This window comes from Triticum urartu, chromosome 2, assembly GCF_003073215.2.
Source record: "Triticum urartu cultivar G1812 chromosome 2, Tu2.1, whole genome shotgun sequence".
In the NCBI taxonomy this organism is placed as follows: domain Eukaryota; kingdom Viridiplantae; phylum Streptophyta; class Magnoliopsida; order Poales; family Poaceae; genus Triticum; species Triticum urartu.
This window is the reverse complement of record NC_053023.1, coordinates 526,985,529-527,005,028: the sequence shown is the minus strand read 5'-3', so window position 1 is coordinate 527,005,028 and position 19,500 is coordinate 526,985,529. Positions and strand designations below refer to the sequence as shown.

Below are 19,500 nucleotides of genomic sequence, written 5' to 3'. Positions count from 1 at the left end.
TCCTATGTTTTGGTGCCTTACGTTCCGCTATATCGGCTAAGGTAGCACTAGGAGAACCACTGCGATTGTGCCCCGGTTGAGCTGGGCGAGCACCTCAGTGGAGAAAGCTAAAACTGACTATCATGATGAAGCGAGAGCTGGTCGCTGTTCGAGAGGTTTTTTCGAGTCCCTAAAGACTTATGCCGCTTAGGGCGAGGAGCCGGCTCTGTCCGGCCAAGGCGTGGATAGCGCCCCGAATTCGGTCTTCCGAATACCAGGGGCTTCGCTGAAATTTAAAATTATAGAATTCTATGGCTAAGTGAGAGTGTTCACGCATTATAGTACGATTGCCTTGTTCGTTGGGCTGAGCGCCTCCCACGAAGGACCCAAACATGGGAAAAGGAGCGCTCAGGTTTATCCCCTAACACCCCAGCACTAGCGGCACGGGGGCAGAAGCCGACGACTCGCCATCTCTCAGAATTGATAAACAGCCGCACAGAAGGTAATATTTTAAATTCTAACAGCATTGCTTAGCGCATACAAACAATTTTTCAGCGCACAGGACAAAACGAGCAAGTTTCACTCAAAAATCACATCCCTAGAACATTCATCCGCCACAAGGCGGGCACCCTTCAGAACATCCTTCTAGTAATTCTCGGGCTTGTGATGCTCTTTCCCCGGCGGTGGCCCGTCCTTCACAAGCTTCTCAGCATCCAGCTTGCCCCAGTGCACCTTAGCACGGGCAAGGGCCCTACGGGCACCCTCAATGCAGACGGAGCGCTTGATGACTTCGAGCCTTGGACATGCCTCCTCCAGCCGCCGCACCAGCCCGAAATAGCTCCCAGGCAGAGCCCCTCCAGGCCACAGCCGAACAGTGAGGCCCTTCATGGCCTGTTCGGCCGCCTTGTGGAGCTCGACTAGTTGCTTCAGCTGGTCGCTCAGGGGCACGGGGTGTCTGGCCTCAGCGTACTAAGACCAGAACACCTTCTCCATCGAGCTGCCCTCCTCGGCTCGGTAGAATACGGCAGCATCAGATACACTCCGGGGAAGATCTGCAAATGCTCCTGGAGAGCTCTGGATTCGGGTAAGTAACAAGTAACTCACGTTTATGTGTTTGCTTTGCATAAAGAATGCCTTACCTGCCGCTATCTTCTTCACCTCATCCAACTCCTGGAGGGTCTTCTGGGATTCGGCCTTGGCAGATTTGGCATTTTCAATAGCCACCGCGAGCTCGGACGCTTGCGTCTTCGAGTTAAGCTCCAAACTCTCATGTTTTTCCATGAGAGCCAGGAGATCTTGCCGCACCTTGCCAACCTCGGCCTCATATTTCTCCCGCTCGGTGCGCTCCGAGGCCGCACTCTTCTCGGCCTCGACCAGCGCTTGCTTAAGGGTCGCCACTTCAGACGTGGCCCCTACATTAGCCACGATAATCCTGTCATTCTTTGCAATTGCACCTTTTTATATATATATTTTTAACAAAGTATTTCTTACCTTCATTGTCCTCGAGCTGCTTTTTGGCACGTTCGAGCTCTTGCTCGGACCGCTCGAGGTTCTGCTTTAGCGCGTCCACTTCCACAGTCAGTGCAGCGGATGCAAGAAGGGAAGCCTGCATATGCATATTGACTCATTTTTGTTAGACTCCTGCGAATTCTATTTGATCCTCTATTCGGCTTTTCTTCCCGAACGCCAAACAGAGCATCAGGGGCTACTGTCGATGCGGTACTATTATTTATTTACACATTCTTTACTTACCTCAAAGCCTGTCAAAAGGCTAGTACAAGCTTCAGTCAGTCTGCTCTTGGTGGACTGAACCTTTTGGACCACCGCACTCATAATAGCACGGTGCTCCTCGTCGATGGAGGCGCCTTGGAGCGCCTCCAACATATTATCCGATGCCTCCAGTTGGACGGGGGCCGCTGGCACGGTGGACTTGCTCCTCTTGGAAGGAGGTCCCCCGCCGGACTCTGGAACCTTTGAAGGTTCCGGAGTGGTGTCCGGCCTAGAGCTGGACTTGGAGCCCCGAGGGGTTTCATCCCCTTTGCTCCTGGAGTCCGGGAGGTCGCCTTGCGGTGCCTCCAGGACCACCTCCTCCCGGCTTGGAACCTGTTGAGACAACACTTCGGTGCCGTCCGTAGGGCGGGGGGGAGGAAGCCGTCGGAAGCGAGTTCACATCCGTCGAGTCCAGTGAGCCGCTCGACGACGCGTCGAGCCGGTCTTTGGGTGGGATGCATAAACATATCCGACATGAGGGAAAGCTGTGCAATAAACGAATACTATGAAGTACTATGTTATCTGGATACTTACGATTTGGCCAGGGGCTTGGCCCTAGGCGCCCACTCCTCTCCGCCGTCGTCGGCCTCGGTGGAGCAGTCCGGAGGAAGGGTTTTCCCCTTCTTGGACCCTTCGGCCTTCCCAGTTGGGGCGGCCTTTCTTTTCTTCCCTTCCCCCCGCTGGAGGGGGAGGGGTCTCTTCTTCCTCCTCCTCGTCTTCGTGGGAGGAGTGCGTCTTGGATTCGTCGGATGATGAATCCGACACCTCCAGACGTCGGGCACTCTTTCGAGTCCCCGTGGCCTTCTTCTTGACCTTCTTCTCCGGCACCACATAGGGTGCCGGAACCAGCAGCTTCGCCAAGCGAGCATCCGCTGGGCCTTCTGGCAAAGGAGCCGGACAGTTGATCTGTCCGGATGTCACCTGCCAATCCTGTCAAAGGTAAGGGAGTTTAGATCCCGCATGGAGTCAAACTATGAAAAATTGATACCCTGTAAAAGGAAAAAACAGCTTACCGCGAGAGCGTGACGCTGCGCACTGACGCGATCCTCAGTAGCGGATGCGGGAGCCTCGGCGCCCTTGAAAAGCATCTTCCAGGCATCTTTGTACGTCGTGTCGAAGAGCCTGCTCAGAGTCTGGTGCTGCGCCGGGTCGAACTCCCACAGGTTGAAAGCCCGTTGTTGGCACGGGAGGATCAAGCGGATGAGCATAACCTGGACTACGTTGACAAGTTTGAGCTTCTTGTCCACCAGGGTTTTGACACATGTTTGGAGTCCGGTTAGCTCTCCTTTTTTACCCCACGACAGGCCCGTCTCTTTCCAGGACCGGAACTCAGGGGGTGCGACCCATTCGGCGTCGCGCGGCTTGGTGATGTAAAACCACCCCGATTGCCACCCCTTCAGGGTCTCCACAAAGGAGCCCTCGAGCCAGAGGATGTTGGCCATCTTGCCCACCATGGCGCCTCCGCACTCCGCCTGGCTGCCGCGCACCACCTTTGGCTTGACGTTGAAAGTCTTGAGCCAGAGCCCGAAATGGGGGCGGATGCGGAGGAAGGCCTCGCACACGACGATAAACGCCGAGATGTTGAGGACGAAGTTCGGGGCCAGATCATGGAAATCCAGGCTGTAGTAGAACATGAGTCCCCGGACAAATGGGTGGAGAGGGAAGCCCAGTCCGTGGAAGAAATGGGGGAGAAACACCACCCTCTCATGGGGCCTAGGGGTGGGGATGAGCTGCCCCTTATCGGGGAGCCGGTACGCGATGTCGTTAGACAGGTATCCGGCCTTCCTCAGCTTTTTGATATGACCCTCCGTGACGGAGGAGACCATCCACTTGCCTCCCGCTCCGGACATGGCTGGAGAAGGTTGAGGTTGGGAGTGCGGACTTGGGCGCTGGAGCTCGAGTGTGCAAGAATGGATAGGCGAAGGAGGAAGAAGGCGTAGGTGAAAAGGTGGATCTTTATCCCCATATATGGGTGGACGCAGCTACATGTCCCCACCAGCCTGATAAAACTCGCTTATCTCCAAGCGCCGTAATCGATGGTGCGGTTGGGTTACCCACGCCCGTATTGATGAGAATCCCGGAATAAGGGGACACGATCTCTGCTTTAACAAGACGTGCCAAGGAAACCGCCTCGCATAACGCGCTGAGATGGGACAGCAAAACGGTTCGAATAAAAGCTTGGCCGTGGTGTGATGTCGCACTACGGAATACGTCAGCAGATTAGATTTGTGTAAATATTATTCTCTCTATGGCAATATGTGGAAACTTATTTTGCAGAGCCGGACACTATCTTTGTGTTCAAAATCTTCTATGAAGCACTTGGAGGAGGAACCCGCCTTGCAATGCCAAAGACAATATGCGCGCCGGACTCGTCGTCATTGAAGTCTGGTTCAGGGGCTACTGAGGGAGTCCTAGATTAGGGGGTGTCCGGATGGCCGGACTATACCTTCAGCCGGACTCTTGGACTATGAAGATACAAGATTTAAGACTCCGTCCCGTGTCCGGAAGGGACTTTCCTTGGCGTGGAAGGCAAGCTTGGCGATACGGATATGAAGATCTCCTACCATTGTAACCGACTCTATGTAACCCTAACCCTATCCGGTGTCTATATAAACCGGAGGGTTTTAGTCCGTAGGACAACATACACATCAACAATCATACCATAGCCTAGCTTCTAGGGTTTAGCCTCCTCGATCTCGTGGTAGATCTACTCTTGTACTACCCATATCATCAATATTAATCAAGCAGGGCGTAGGGTTTTACCTCCATCGAGAGGGCCCGAACCTGGGTAAAACTTCGTGTCCCTTGCCTCCTGTTACCATCCGGCCTAGACACACAGTTTGGGACCCCCTACCCGAGATCCGCCGGTTTTGACACCGACAGCTCCCTACCCAAGAAAACCTCATAAACCAATGTATTTCACCTGATACCCCCTCGGGATTGAGTATAATCCCTTGTGGGCACATGGACCAGAGTGTGTTGTGGAGTCTAGTCTCCAAAAAAGGGCGGGGCAAGCACCCTAGGAAACGCATGATGCAATGAATGCTTTATTCTGGAATATTAGAGGGATAACAAATCCAGGGGAAAACCCTGCATTATTGATTCCTTAGCTAAACATAGACCTAGTATAGTGGCTTTTCAGGAAACAAAGAAAGATAAACTTTCTACTTCCTTTCTAAAGTCTATTAGTGGTGATAAACCTTACAGTTGACATCACCTACCTGTTGAAGGCACTTCAGATGGTTTATTAGTGGGAGTAGATGTAGATGTTTTTGATATTATTAGTTGGAAGTCCCTCAAATACTCTATCTCATGCAATCTAATGCATAAGACAAGTGAAAAAACTTCCAGGTTCATAGCAGTTTATGGATCACCATATGATGAGGGCAAGGATGAATTCATCTCTGAACTCCATAGTTTGTTCATTGATGATCACCAACCCACTATTATTGGGGGGATTTCAACTTGGTTAGATATCAGAAAGATAAGAATAATGGTAAGATCAACCATAGTTGGAGTGAAAAATTCAATGCTTGGACAGAAATTTGGAGCCTATTAGAAATTAAAATGTCTGGTAGGCAATTTACCTCAGCAAATAACCAGGATAGTTTGGTCATGAGCACTATAGATAGGGTTTTTTGTACCACCGAACTAGATGCTTTATTTCCATTAAGTATTTCTCAAGCTCTCCCCAGGGCTGGTAGTGATCACACTCCTATTCTGTGGGACTCTGGCATAGATAGTACCCCAAAAAGCTCAAGCTATAAATTTCAGAAATGGTGGTTACTTAGGGATGAATTTAAAGAGCTTGTCGAGAAAAATTGGTCAGATCTTGTCAAAAGTGCCACCCCCATTCACATTTGGCAGGAGAAAGTGAGAAGATTTAGGAAATTTAGTAGGGGATGGAGTAGAAATGTAGATGCCGAGATTAGGAAAACTAAAGAGGATCTAACAGAAGAATATGACAGACTTGATATTAAGTCAGATATTGTGTAGCTTTCTGAGGCAGAGAATTTGAGGATGAAAGAACTCCTACCTAGACTCCATAACCTATGGATTGTAGAAGAAGTTCAAGCCAGACAAAGATCCAGGGATAGAGGTATCCTTGAAGGGGATAGGAACACTAACTATTTTCAGGCTGTAGCAAACTAGCTAGAGGAGAAGAAAAACCCTGATTAGTAAGCTAGAAGGGCCTAATGGCACTGCTACTGATGTCAAAGGCATGTTGGATATAGCCACAAACTTCTATAAGTACCTTTTTAAGAAAGAAGATAGAAAAGGGTTTGGAATTAATAGTAATTTCTTTGCTGATGAGGAGAAAGTCAGTGACTTAGAAAACCAAACTCTACAAAAACCTTTCTCTTAAGGAGAAATAAAGGAGGCCATCTTTGGATCATATCCTTATGGAGCCCCTGGTCCAGATGGTCTATCATTTCTTTTCCTCCAAAACTTCTGGAAAGTAATTAAAAGAGATGTGATAGCCATGTTTGATGATTTCCATAAAGGGGATCTGGACCTTTATAGGCTAAACTTTACTGTGTTGACTCTTGTCCCAGAGGAAAAAGAGGCTACCAGCATGAAAAAATTTAGGCCTATTAGCTTAATTAACTGTATCTTTAAAGTATTCACCAAGGTACTCACAAATAGATTAGTTGTGCTGATGAATAGGCTTACTTCTAGCAATAAATCAGCCTTTATTAAAGGTAGGTTCATCCTGGAAAGTGTGGTCACGGCACATGAGGTGCTGCACTCCATTGCTAAATCTGGCAACCCAGGACTGGTACTGAAATTAGACTATGAAAAAGCATTTGACAAAGTTAACCTAGATTTCCTTATTGAAATCCTAGAAAAAAGTAACTTCAACCCCCTTTGGGTAATTTGGATCAAACAAATCACTCATATGGGGTCTGTTGGAGTGAAAATTAATGGTATCGAAGGCAACTAATTTCTTACAGGAAAAGGCCTAAGGCAGGGGGACCCATTGTCCCCTCTACTCTTTAATTTGGTTGTAGATGTCCTGAGCAAGATGCTTTCCAAAGCATCTTAAGACAAACTAATTAGTGGGTTATGTTCTGAATTAATCCCCAATGGGGTCATCTGCTTGCAATATGCATATGACACCATCCTCTTCATGGAGAAAAATGAACAGAACCCAAATAATATGAAAATGTTCCTCACTTGCTTTGAGCAAGTCTCATGCATGAGAATTAACTACTCAAAGAGTGAGATCATTCCAATAGAGCTTTCTCCTGAAGAAACACAAACCTTTGCAGATATATTAAGATGTAGAATAGGGACCTTCCCAATAAAATACTTGGGGATTCCTTTACACTATGATAAACTTAGGAGAGACCACTAATAGATAAAATCCTTAAAAGGATGGTTGGATGGAGAGGCAAGCTCTTCTCTTATGCTGCTAGACTGATCTTGATTAAGACTTGCCTAGCCAGTGTCCCCATATACCTCCTCTTTTTTTCAAATTCCCCAAATGGGCTCTTGACATGATCAATAGTCAGATGGCCAATTGTTTGTGGAATGATTTTGAAGGAAATAGGAAAATTAGCCTTGCCAATTGGCATCTAGTTTGTATGAGCAAAAAATATGGGGGCTTAGGAGTGCCTAACATCAGAGATGTAAACCTCTGCCTCCTTGGGAGCTGGGTAAAAAGATACATCAAAGATGAGGGCAAGCTTCGGAAGCAAATAGTAGATAGGAAATGCATCAACAACTCCCCTAATATATTTGCTAGTAAACCCCAGCACCCCTCTAGATTTTGGCAAGGTGTCATGTGGGCTGCTAAGGCCTTGAAATTTGGATATAAATGGGTGGTAGGAGATGGGAAGAATATCAGATTCTGGGAAGACATCTGGTTTGGTACATCACCCCTCTCAGTCCAATTCTGGCCTTTGTACTCCATATGCCACCAGCAATGCTCAACTATAGCTGAGATCTGGGACAATAATGAGATTAAACTCACTTTTAGAAGGGTTTTTACACCTGCTATGATGGAGCAATGGTATGCCCTAGAACAAATCATTGGGAGCACTCTGCTTCAAGAGGGGGTGATTCACTTGTTTGGCAATATGAAGCTAAAGGGGAATACACTACTGTCTCCCTTTATAGCATCATAAATTTCAGGGGGGTCCAACCTGTTTATATCCCTGCGGTGTCGTCAATAAAAATCCCACCTAGAGTCCAGGTCTTTTTATGGATGTTCTCCCACAACAAATTGATGACTAAAGACAACCTAGCCAAGAGAGGTATAGAAAAAGCTCCAGAGTGTGTGTATTCTCTGAAAAAGAATCCATTACACACTTATTCTTTGAATGTGTGGTGGCCAATCAAATCTGGGCAAGGGTCTCAGATTTTTTGGGTATAGAAATAGGAACTAATTACTTGTCCATTGCTAGATTTTGGTCTGCTAATAAGAAGCATATTCCTTTAAATTCAGCCTGTGCATGTGTTCTATGCAATATGTGGAAAAATAGGAATTCACATGTCTTTAAGAATGCTATATGGACTGATATGAAACAGGTTTGGAGGAGAATGCTAGGACATGTCAGGAGATGGCTGATCTTGTTCGAAGGACCTGCCTTGGCAAAGATGGAGACATTTGTTTAGAAAATCTCCTCCATCCTAGAAGCTCCTTTCCAGATTATGACAGGGTAGCTGCTGGTGAGAAGAGCACTGAAGGTGGCTTCAATCACTCCCTCCTTCTCTCTCTCCTAAAGATCAATGGCGCTCCAAAACCAGAGGATCCAAACTATCAAATCTCTCCACCAAGAAGCCCTCTCACGAGCACCTGCAAGACGACGCTGCTCAGCTCGGTCACCCCTCTAGAGCTGGGTGGATCACTAGTAAAACCATGGAAAAAGCTCAAGAGTGTGCCTATGACGGTCACGGTGAAGGAGACGACACCACTGGGGCTTGCCTAGCGTGCTATGCGACGCTGGGGGTAAAAGCATGGAGGAAAGGGACAAAACTTCAGTTTGAGCAGAGAAGAGAAGGCATGGCTATTACAAATTTGGGCAGAAGTTTGTAATAGGATTAAAATATCTTTCTAAACCTTTAAGTTTAGAGCTGATCTTGCTGATTGATCGGCTGATCAGCGTTTTTTTTTCTTTATTCTCTAGTTCGTCGGTGGACATGCAAGGCATGCTTGTTTTTGGTGTTACTTTCCTGGTCTCATATATAAAATGGAGTCGGGGGGCTCAAAATCCCAATTTTCTCAAAAAAAAATTTAAAAAGTATATCATCACAACCATTCATTTCATCTATTTTCAATCAAGTAAAACCACAACAAATACAGTATAATGAAGTATGCCAAGCAAGGTGTAATCACAAAAAACGGCTCTGTGTACCGACTGAATCACAGCCACAGGTTCGTATCAAATGTGAGATGTCCTACAACTCGTTGTTGGCACAATGTAGCATCTCCGGTCAACACTTGTGGCCACAGGAGCCGTGGCATCAGGCCCAAGAAAATAAATTATAAAGCATCCCAAAAGTCCCTGAGAGACCCGTTTAAAATCCCGTGCACAGCTAAATCAAGCAGGTGCAAATGGGTACCACTGATACAGGGATGGAGACTTGCAACAGCAGAGAAGCAGCTGCTGTTTACAGTGTAATACGACACTTCTTAGTCCAGGGAGACGGAATTGGGTGGAACAAGGCAATGCTCACTGGAAAGATAAGTCGTTTTTGGTTTGAAGGCTCACGGTGACAGCAGCCACCACTGCCGAAAACCTATATGGATAATCATCGCATCAAAAATAACTTTTTGACCACAACCAACATTAAAAAAATCTCTTTGCGTGATATTCTGTCGGAAAGGGCCCGGAAAATCATGGAGTAATCAGACCCGGGTGAGTTGAAAGCCGACTAGGATTTCAATCTAGCAAGATGGCAAGATGATTTGCCGATTGGCTGGAATGGTGAGTTACTAAATCCAGACAAGAAGTTGATCTTGCAAGAAACACTGAACAAACATTCAAATCGATCGCTGCATCAGGTTTTTCTGCACATGGGCTAGCCTTACCCAACAAAAATCTAGCACAAACGTTTTGTGAAGGAAATTCATTAATAAGTTCGTATAACATTGACAGGGATAGGGTTGAACAGTGAAAAAATGGCACCTAAGAGAATTTCGTGTTGTAGTTCCATGTAATTAAACCGAAGTCATTGCATTGGAATTGTTTGACTAAGTATAATTACATTGCATTTGATTTGGCATCTGTCAGCATCTTACCTCAGTAACTTGCCCTGTTTCTTTTTCTTGATTTTGATCTAGTGATACCAGATAAACACATCCAAAGCCAATGAAAGATAACTATATTCAAATAACAAAACTAATACCAAGATATGAGCGACCAAATCACCAAAAAAAAAGACAAACCAGCCTCGACAGCATCAAAGATATGTATGGGCAAGTTGAATGCACAAACCATCTCGAATAATGGTCTGTGATGACATGGCACCATTAACACGGGATTACTGTAGCTTAATAAACAAGGTGTTACACCTTCTTCACAAGCTTTAAGACTTGCTCGCACACCCTCCGAAAGTAACAAGATAAGGTTGTTTGAGAATGAATCCCTTACTCTTGTGCTTGGAAAGATAATCTTCTCAACACTCAAACTCTCAAGATTTGGCTATGGATTTGGAGAACGTTTGAGTGGATTCCCTTTGAAGCCAACACAATGAGGTGGAGTTCTCTATTAGAACAAATGACAGGAGTGTTGTTTGCTTTGAGTTGAACTAGTGGGATATGTGGTGGTTCCTTTATACACATCGCGAAGGCTTTGACTAGTTTTGCTCGGTAGCTCCGAGTTGAAAAAAAAGTGTAAACTTTAGGTTGCATCGATAGGTCTAAATGAATCCGATGGTTTTGCTCGCGATTTTCTACATGATGATAGAAGGTTTGCTATGCTGCTTCGGTGGCTCTGAATGGAATGTTGGAGGCTTCGATTAAACTAGGGTTTGAAACAACGGCTATATTTTGTTATATCGGTGGCTCCGAGTGAAAATGGTTCGATGGCACCGAATGAAGTTGATTAAGTTGGTATAGTAGAAATTCTTCAAGGAGTTTTGGAGTTGATCTTTACGCACATGGATAAAGAGCTCATTGTCATATCCTCATTCCCATTTGATAGTATCAACATGCCTATGGACTCAATGTGATCCTGGACTAAAAAGAAAATGAAGAATCATTTGGCATGTCCAACACTTGTGTTTAAACTTTTTTAGGGATCACCTTTCATTCCTACGATGTTCATAGAAAGATTTTCTCCTGTGATATACTTGAAGTACAATTAGTACTCCAAGATATATTGGCACGAATTATCAAACGTTCCGGGCGTGGGAGCCTAGGCTTGACAGGATTAGCAGTGGCTAGTGCAATTGCTCATCGGGCTAGGGACCGCCAACTTAGGTTAATACGTGGTGTCAATTATGTTGCGCTTCACCCCAAAAAAACATGTATGTTGTGCTGTTAAAGTTGGACCCTCTCTTGTCAAATTGTATCTTGTTGGAAAGGCTAAGTGTCACACAATCAATAAAAATATTCTCATAGTCATATCATTTAGCATTTTTATTTATAAAACATCAAATATGGATAATAGATATATTCTCTAGAAATAAAATTGTCTTAAAGCGTCTCCAAGATAATGTAAAATAGCAGTCGTAACCAAAATAATATATGATTTGGGACACTCCCGGCTAAAAAAATGATTACAAATGCACAATACATGGTACAAAAAAGTTTACATTTCGTTAACCAACATGTGGTTCGATGGTTAGAGGGCAGCGGCATTCTTAGCCCACCAAGGTTCAAGTCTTAGTGGAGGAGACGTTCTCGTCGACAACGAGGCGTCTACGGCGACTTCGTAAATCTCAAGATAGTATGCAGGATCAGTCTCTCGAAGGTGCTCATAATAGTAGGGTGCGTCTGTGTGCATTCATAAAGGTGAGTGTATGCGTGTATGCATAAGCGCTTGCGTCTCTACTATGTTAAAAAAATACATTTCACCCAAAAGTTTGCTAAAAGTGTTCATATTTACCACCTCTAGCGGCCGCCCTAAAATAAGAAACGCCTCGACACACCCCGCAAAAAAAATTAAAGAAACGCCTCAGGAACCCAACCACCCGCAAAATTTTCCCCTGCCCGACCATCGCAACCCCACGTCGATTCCGACAAATTGTTGTCGCCGCATGCCGCCGCCGCGACTTCGTCGGTCGTCCCTAGCCCTGCGGCCACCCGACAACTTGGTACGTCCGTCGCGTCCCGGTGATAGCCACAGCCAATTCTAGCCGTTCCTCGCCCCACCGCAGCAAAACCACCGCCGCCCATCGACATAGATCGCCGCCACGACCACCACCGAGCTATCGATGCTCACCTGGAAGATACCAACACCATTCCTTGCTATACCGGCGACCATCTCGGCCCAACGACCTCAACCGGCCAAAATCAAACTGACGCCCAACAAGTGCGCATCCTTTCCTCCCCAATGACGCCCAACAAGTGCGCATCCTTTCCTCCCCAACATCAGATCGCGTGTTTCATTTTTTTTCCAATTTTCGGGGCACCAACTCATCCAGAAAAGCAGAAACATTTGTTATACGCAAAAATCATCTCTCCTTGCCTAAAACCATTTTAACGCATAATTTTTTTCTGCCATTTTGTCGAGCATGCTCTTAGCTCACCTTGCTTCACCTAAAACACTTCCTCCAATCCATATAAAATTATACTCCCTCCATCCCAAAATAAATATATCTATCTTAATACAACTTTGTGCAGTGGATCTCACCCGTCAAGAGGGCTTTCAAGAGGTCTATTTTCAGTCGGACTATGTGTCCGTTATTAATTCTTCAACTATGGATCTACATATTCTAGCTAGATCTTGTGAGTCCTCTAATGACTATTTTTCATGTAACTCCGGATTGTATCCTGAGGCACTCATTCTTAATTATCCTTGATCAATAAAGCAAGATATTGCCTAAAAATTTTGTACTAGAGTTAGTACAAAGTCTAGACACCTATTAAGACGAGGGGAGTAGTAAAAACACAAATAATATAGATCAGGGGGGTGAACAAATTAATTTGTTGTGAGACATAAACACATAGGAACATCCCAATTTTACAAATATAAAAGACACAACACTTCAAATTTACATGTAGAATTTCACAATAAAAAAGTGTAAAATTATTAAACAACAAAGAAACTGTAACCTCGTGTCCTTAAAAAAAGATGGCTCACATGGCCTCCCATGATTCCCAACTCAGAAATTGAATTATTAATAAAATTGAAAAAATGTGTAAATTTCCTTATCATCGCCATCGCATCTGGCTGAGTTCTCTGGATAGTTCCATCTTACAAAAGAATGGCTTCTGGTCGTCTGAACAGTCCAGCTGGGCATGGCTGAGAGATCCATGCAATTAGTAGCATCAACTAAAATTCAGCTCGGTTGAATTATCGCGTCTTGGATCGTTTATTAAGTTTCAGACTAGTAAATATGCACGTGCAACGCACGTCTTGCCTAATATTATAACCATACATTCACAAATATAACATGTGTTCGAATATTTTAATATATACTACATTTGGATTGAAATAAGTGAACAAACACACTAAAACATGTCTATATACATCCGATTCACAAAACATGGTTTAAAACCCATTATGTAGACAAAGAAGAAACAAAATAAACATAATAGGAATTGAACTTTGTACGGGCCTTTGCCCTTTTCTTCTTGTATCTATAAAGTTCACATGTAGTTCTCCTCCATGATTAAAAAAAGACACAGAGAAATAATTAAATAACTCATGAAAGCCCGAAACTCGTCCAACATGATCTTCAACTTCTCAAAGGACATGAAAGGATGACTGTAATCTCCAACTCATTTCTGGCGATGGTCTTAAATGTAATTAGTACCGTAGTGCCAACCTCATGTCATGTCTCGTGAGGAACTTCTTTCATCCTTGCTTGAAGAATAAGCGATCGACAAGTGATGGTGTCATACTCGGTCCTCCTGAAGCTCTCTTTGCCCAACCTTAATCTCGCCAACCCATGCTTTGGGGTGTTCAAACAAGAGGCAACTTCTTTTGGAATTTTCTGGGTGCCCCATAATGTACACACACACAAAATATTAGGTTGGCCATTCTGGGTGTCTAAACAAAAAGACCAACTGAGAAAATGGTGAAAACATACATACCATCATCTGTAGTTCTGCGTTAGTCCTAGTGAAGCGGTGTATGAAGAATGGTCATGTGACCTATGGTGGAGCGGCAATAGGTTGCACAAGTTAGCTATGGCATAATGACAATTAGCTAATTGAACTATGTATGACAAAATATAAGACAAAATGGGGAAAAGACACAACAAATATATCCCAAAAAAGGACCCACTACTATGTGAACTGAGTTTCAAAATAATTGACAACTCTAAAACTTTCAGCTAGAATACCGATTAATGGACATATAGCAACAACAAAAAATGCAAGTTCTAGGATAGGTGAAGAGCATAAAACTCGGTCACAAATTCCTATGTGTGTCAATCTAGTTTGGAACACCCTACTCTGAATTTCCATCAGAGCAGAGCACAGCTATGTTTCCACAAAAATCTTCTCAAGCTAAAATCTGCCCCTTAGAAAGCGGCAAGTGGCCAGTGGAAACACATATCATAGCTGATCAACAAACATGTTATTTTGTCTATGAATACATTCAAGCATCAATCGAATGACAAATTTACAATACGGAGAATAACAAGACTGGTAAATGAATAGTGATTTCTCTTAGTTCCTTTGAGGCTCATCTGGTTTGACAGTCTGACAAATGAGCAGTTCATCAACATCAGTAATACCAAACCCATATCCATCTCATTGTCCTTATGCAAGAACAGGGAGCATGCCAACTTACCTCAGGGAGAGAGAAAAAAAGATGCAAGTCGACGGAAAGTTCCAGTTGATGCTGATGGAAATGGGCTTGATCTCCTTCAGTACAGTGGAGATAGCAGTGCCAATTCCAACACATGCATCATCCATATTGTACACCGATGCCTACAATTTATGGAATGAGATCGTATCATTGAAAAAAATAGACTGAAGAAAGAATACAGTAAGGATTGATTGTTTTTGAGGGAATATGACTAAAAACACTAATTGACAAAGAGAAAAATAAAATAAAACAAGAGGGTCTGAAGACTGATATATAATAACTAAAATCCCAGGGCTGAGAGACTGAAGAATGATGCATTTGTTGTCCCAACACTTTTACATTCAGTCAAGGAAGTGTTCACATATCTAGATACAACAGATGGATTTATTGGGCACCGAGTTCTAGCAACAGAATGGCTAACATATTAAAGAAAGTATTGTGCTGAAGTGGATTTTTGGAGGCAACATGTGAACACTTATTTACTAAGTTATAACTGTTCACATTTTCACATATAATATTCTATAAAGAAGTGTTATATATGTTGATTAGGTACAAACTCCATACCATGTTACTCCTCCGATAATCTTCGGGAAACAACAATATTTGTAATATCTTGAAATGGTGTACATGCTTGTATATCAATGGACCTTGCTAAATGGAGTTTTCCTTGCCTTCCTTCATAGATGATTTTTTTTACAGATGATCGATCGTGCAGAAATTAAATCAAGCTCCTGCATCAAACAGTATATCATCAAAAAAAATTGGTACGAAATTACATGGCAGCATATATGATTGTACAGAAAAAGAAACCGAAAACATCTGTAGGCATAAACACAAAAAATTGGTGGTCGGGATTTATGCATAAACACAAAGACTTGGTAGTCAAAATTTAGGATTTCCGTGTCCCTCCTACAGGCAACCACCAGTACCAAGGTTGCCGTCGCTGGTCTTTGCTCCTCCCCTGCGTGTCGATCTGTAGCAATGGTGTCGCTGCCATGACCTTCCCTTCCATAAATCCAACTTGTCATAGCCAGATTCATGTAGATCGAGGCCACCAAATCCTGATTTGTGCAGATCGAGGTTGTGTTCACCAGATCCATGCACATCGAACTCTCCAAAGGCCTCTTGACAATGGTATAAACAATTGTCCCTTTTTGACTATTTTTCTGGTGCACAACATTTAGATATATCCTTGTTGTCAAAGTGAAAGTGCAGATAATGCCTCTTCTGTATGCATTCCTAACAGCTTAGACTGGCCTTGTTATTCTCCTTATAATTATAAGGAATCTATTTAGTCTTGCAAGTTTCTCTTTTCCAACATACAACCGCGCTGTTATGAATATTTACTTGCTTCATATACCATACATTTTCTTTTTCGTAATGCAACAATTGTTTGTGCTGTAACTAACATATTTGAAACAAAAATTATTGTTTTCCAGGCATCCATTACATTTTTATCACACTAATAATCTTTTTTGTTGCGTGTGAACAAAAAAATGGATATAATTTAAATATCTATGTGAGAACAGTGTCATTAACTACTTCTTTTTCACACTGGATCAATTATTCCTTGTCAGAAAAATTTCAACATGTATCACTGGTATTGCTGCAGAGTTCATTTCTATACTGGAAAGCATGAATTCTAAAGGGTAAGCATGCATTTCCTTACCTGCCCTGCTCTTGGCCATCTATGAGCCGCGTGCTTGCATTGGATCGAGGCCGCGCCACCCCACCTCAACAACCCATGGCTGCTATTTAGGTGATTTCTCTGCCTAATTTTTTGTTTGTCTAGGACGTAATTTTTTGGTTGATTCATTCAACTTTATAGGTGCATAGAATCGATGCGCTCAGGGCATTAACGGATTTCTCCTCAATTGGAATGCTCAGACTATCAAAATAGAGAATGAAAAGCTTTGTAAGCATAAACACAAACACTTCGTGGTCAGATTTTTCTTTTGGGGATTATTCTATTTATGCTAGATCTGAGCCATGAATCAACAAAAAGAATGCCTATGCCCCAGCGCAAGGATCCCAGCTCATTCCACGGGATGGTGTAGTGCGCAAGATAATTTTAATCTTCTATCTGCTTCAAAGGAAAAAACGTATGAAACTACTAACCTTTCTCTGGCCAGCGGGCTGAGGGCATGGGATGGTGTTGGGCATGTCCAGCGGGAGGAAGGAGGAGCTCGTATCAAGGAGCATGACGACAGCAGTACGGAACGCGTCGCCTTCACGCACGCGCCCTCCACCATGCAGCCACGCCCAGCACCCAGCGCCGCGTCCCTGGCCGCCCGTTGTGTCCTGCGCTGCCGCCGATGGTCGAGGGAGGAAAGGGACCCCGCCGCCGACGACAAAGGCCGAGCCCGCTGCGTCCCGCGCTGCCGCCGATGGTCGAGGGAGGAACGGGACCCCGCAGCCGGCGACGAAGGCCGAGCCCACTACATCCCGCGCCGCGGCCGCTGCTCGATGGAGGAGAGGGACCACAACGTCCCATCGACGTAGGTCAAGCTCGGTGCACCCCGCTCTGCTGCCGCTGCTCGAGGGAGGAGGGCCGTGCGTCGCCAGCCGTGTGGGTTTTATTTTATGGAGGGCGGCGGCAATAGGTGCGAGGAGGCAGGGGCGAGAAGAGATGGGGCACCCGATTTCATTATGTTTCTTTAGCTAGCGATCAGAATTGCGTGATTACAGGGGGGCTCAGGACTGGTTGGCAGAATATTCCTGCGTGGGTGGAGTATGGTCAGTCATTGAAAATTGCTAAGTCCACCTCATAGAGTTATTAGATCAATCATGGCTGTTAGATTGAGATTTGTGGGACTAATCGTGTGGTGCTGATCGGTCCGTGCGGTGTTGTGGACAATTTGCTGGGTGCACTTAAGAAAGTTCTTGTTTGATTGTTTAATAGTAGTGGAGAAGCATATGTTCCAAAGAGGAACAACAGTCACAAAACACATTCAACGGAAGAGGGATGCACAGACTGCAGACAGTAGGTTCTCAAGCCGCTGTCTGCAGACCTCTTGTCGTAGTAAACAAGGACTAAGCACTTTTTTCCCTCTTTGCAAATATTGGTCGACAATCAGAAGGTGGGGAAATCGGCTTGGCTCAGACATCAAGAAAGGAATTAGCAGCATTAGCTCTCAAGCCAGGCAGGACTAAAGCTCTTAGACGGCATCTGTGAATGTTAAACAAGCCTTAGTTATATCATCACAGACGAGCCCATTTTCGATTGCAGCTCTGATCGACGGAAGAGATGGCGATTCCCCTCGCCACGACCACCTCCACCTACCGCCACCACCACTGCTGCCGCTGGGCACCCCTGCACCTGCCACCACCACCACCACCGCTACGCGCACGCCTGCCGCCGCTCCCATACTCTCAGTAGCGCCTCCCCGCAAGGCCGCGGACGATGAGGCGTCTCAGATCCACGGATCTGGGCATCCCCGCGTGCGAAGGGAGGATCTCAGCAGAGGAGAAGGAGATGGAAGAGGGCCACCGCACGAGGATGGAGAGGACGATGTGAAGGCCAGGGCGCAGGGACACCCCGAGGAAGCTGGTGACGCGGAATTGTGTGGAAGCGACGGCGGAGGAGTTGGCCCGGATGATCCCCATGGATTCCTCCTCTCCAGAAGAGGTAATTTCCTGGGCAAAAGCGGAGATGCACTCGCACCTCCCGGAGCAGAGGGCGAAGTGGCGAGCGTTTTGGTCTCTGCAGAATTGAGCTCAACGTCGAGGAGCTGTGTCTCCACCCCACCATTGGAGCAGAGGATTGCGGTCTCACTGGATACAAAGCATCTGAGGTTTGAATTCGCCACTCCTCTCCGATGGGCAGGAGACCAGAACACAGCTCGACGCTGCCTCGAATTCGGTGCAAAAATCAATCCTCTTGGCCATCCAAAAATGGTTCGTAGTCGCCGTTCTCTGAAGCCGGTCACTACGGGCAATTGTGGGGGCCTCTCAATCCCGATCCCCCTCCCATCCTTGTCTGGATCAGGAGAGACTTAAACCTAGCCCGCTCGTTCGCCGCCGCCGACTGCCACCCGGCCTCAGGGGGCGATCCCGCCACCCTACTACACCCATCATCCTCAAAGGCATAGATCTGAAGCTGCATGAAGAAATCAGAATCATGGCGGAAGCGCAAGGGAGAGGGTGTGGCCACGAGAGGGGAGGAAACCCTAGAAACAACAAATAGGGAGGCCAAACATTAGGGGATCTTGGAGCTCCACCCCCAGGTAATTGGCCCAAGTTTGATTCTCAATATGGACCTCCCCCTCAATTTCAATTTGGCTTTGAATTCCCTGGAGGCCCCCCGGATCCCACCCCATGGTATCCAAGTGGATACTTCCCTCCTCCATAGATGAACTAGTGGAGAGGTCCTCCTGGTTCTTGGGGTGGTGGACAGAATCCAGAAGCAGGTTCATCTGATAGGAAATTTGACAACCAACAACAGAAGGGGCAACTGGGGCAGAATCTTGGGAAGCAGGGCAATCAAGTTTTTGATCAGAAGCAGCAAAACTAAGTATAGGAGCAAGGATTCAGTACTTTTGTGGGTGGCAACCAACAGAAGAAGGGAAGAAACATGAACAAGGCAAAGCAACCTGTCAACAAGTTTGATGAGCTAAATGCTACAGAATATGCAGATGTCATCTGCAATAGTTATGAGGAGCCTGGACACCACAAGACCAACTGCCCCAAGCCACCTGCCTGTTACATCTGTAAAGTGGTGACACATAAGGTAGAGGACTACCCAGTGAGAAAGAAGCCAAGGAACCCAACAAATTTGTTGGCAGTGGAGCCCCCGGGCTTGAATATCACCAAATTGATG

At 45.4% G+C, this 19,500-nt stretch overlaps 2 non-coding genes and 1 pseudogene across 2 annotated transcripts; all 3 read right to left on the bottom strand.

Moving 5' to 3' along the window:
• Nucleotides 1-9,079: 9,079 nt before the first annotated feature.
• On the bottom strand, nt 9,080-9,226 carry LOC125541980. Its single transcript, XR_007297768.1, has one exon. It is a non-coding gene; the product is annotated as a small nucleolar RNA snoR2/U65 (small nucleolar RNA).
• A 30-nt stretch (nt 9,227-9,256) lies between these two features.
• Nucleotides 9,257-9,403, bottom strand: LOC125541945 (annotated as a pseudogene).
• Nucleotides 9,404-9,423: 20 nt separating this feature from the next.
• On the bottom strand, nt 9,424-9,517 carry LOC125541949. Its single transcript, XR_007297741.1, has one exon. It is a non-coding gene; the product is annotated as a small nucleolar RNA Z152/R70/R12 (small nucleolar RNA).
• Between the last annotated feature and the right edge of the window lie 9,983 nt (nt 9,518-19,500).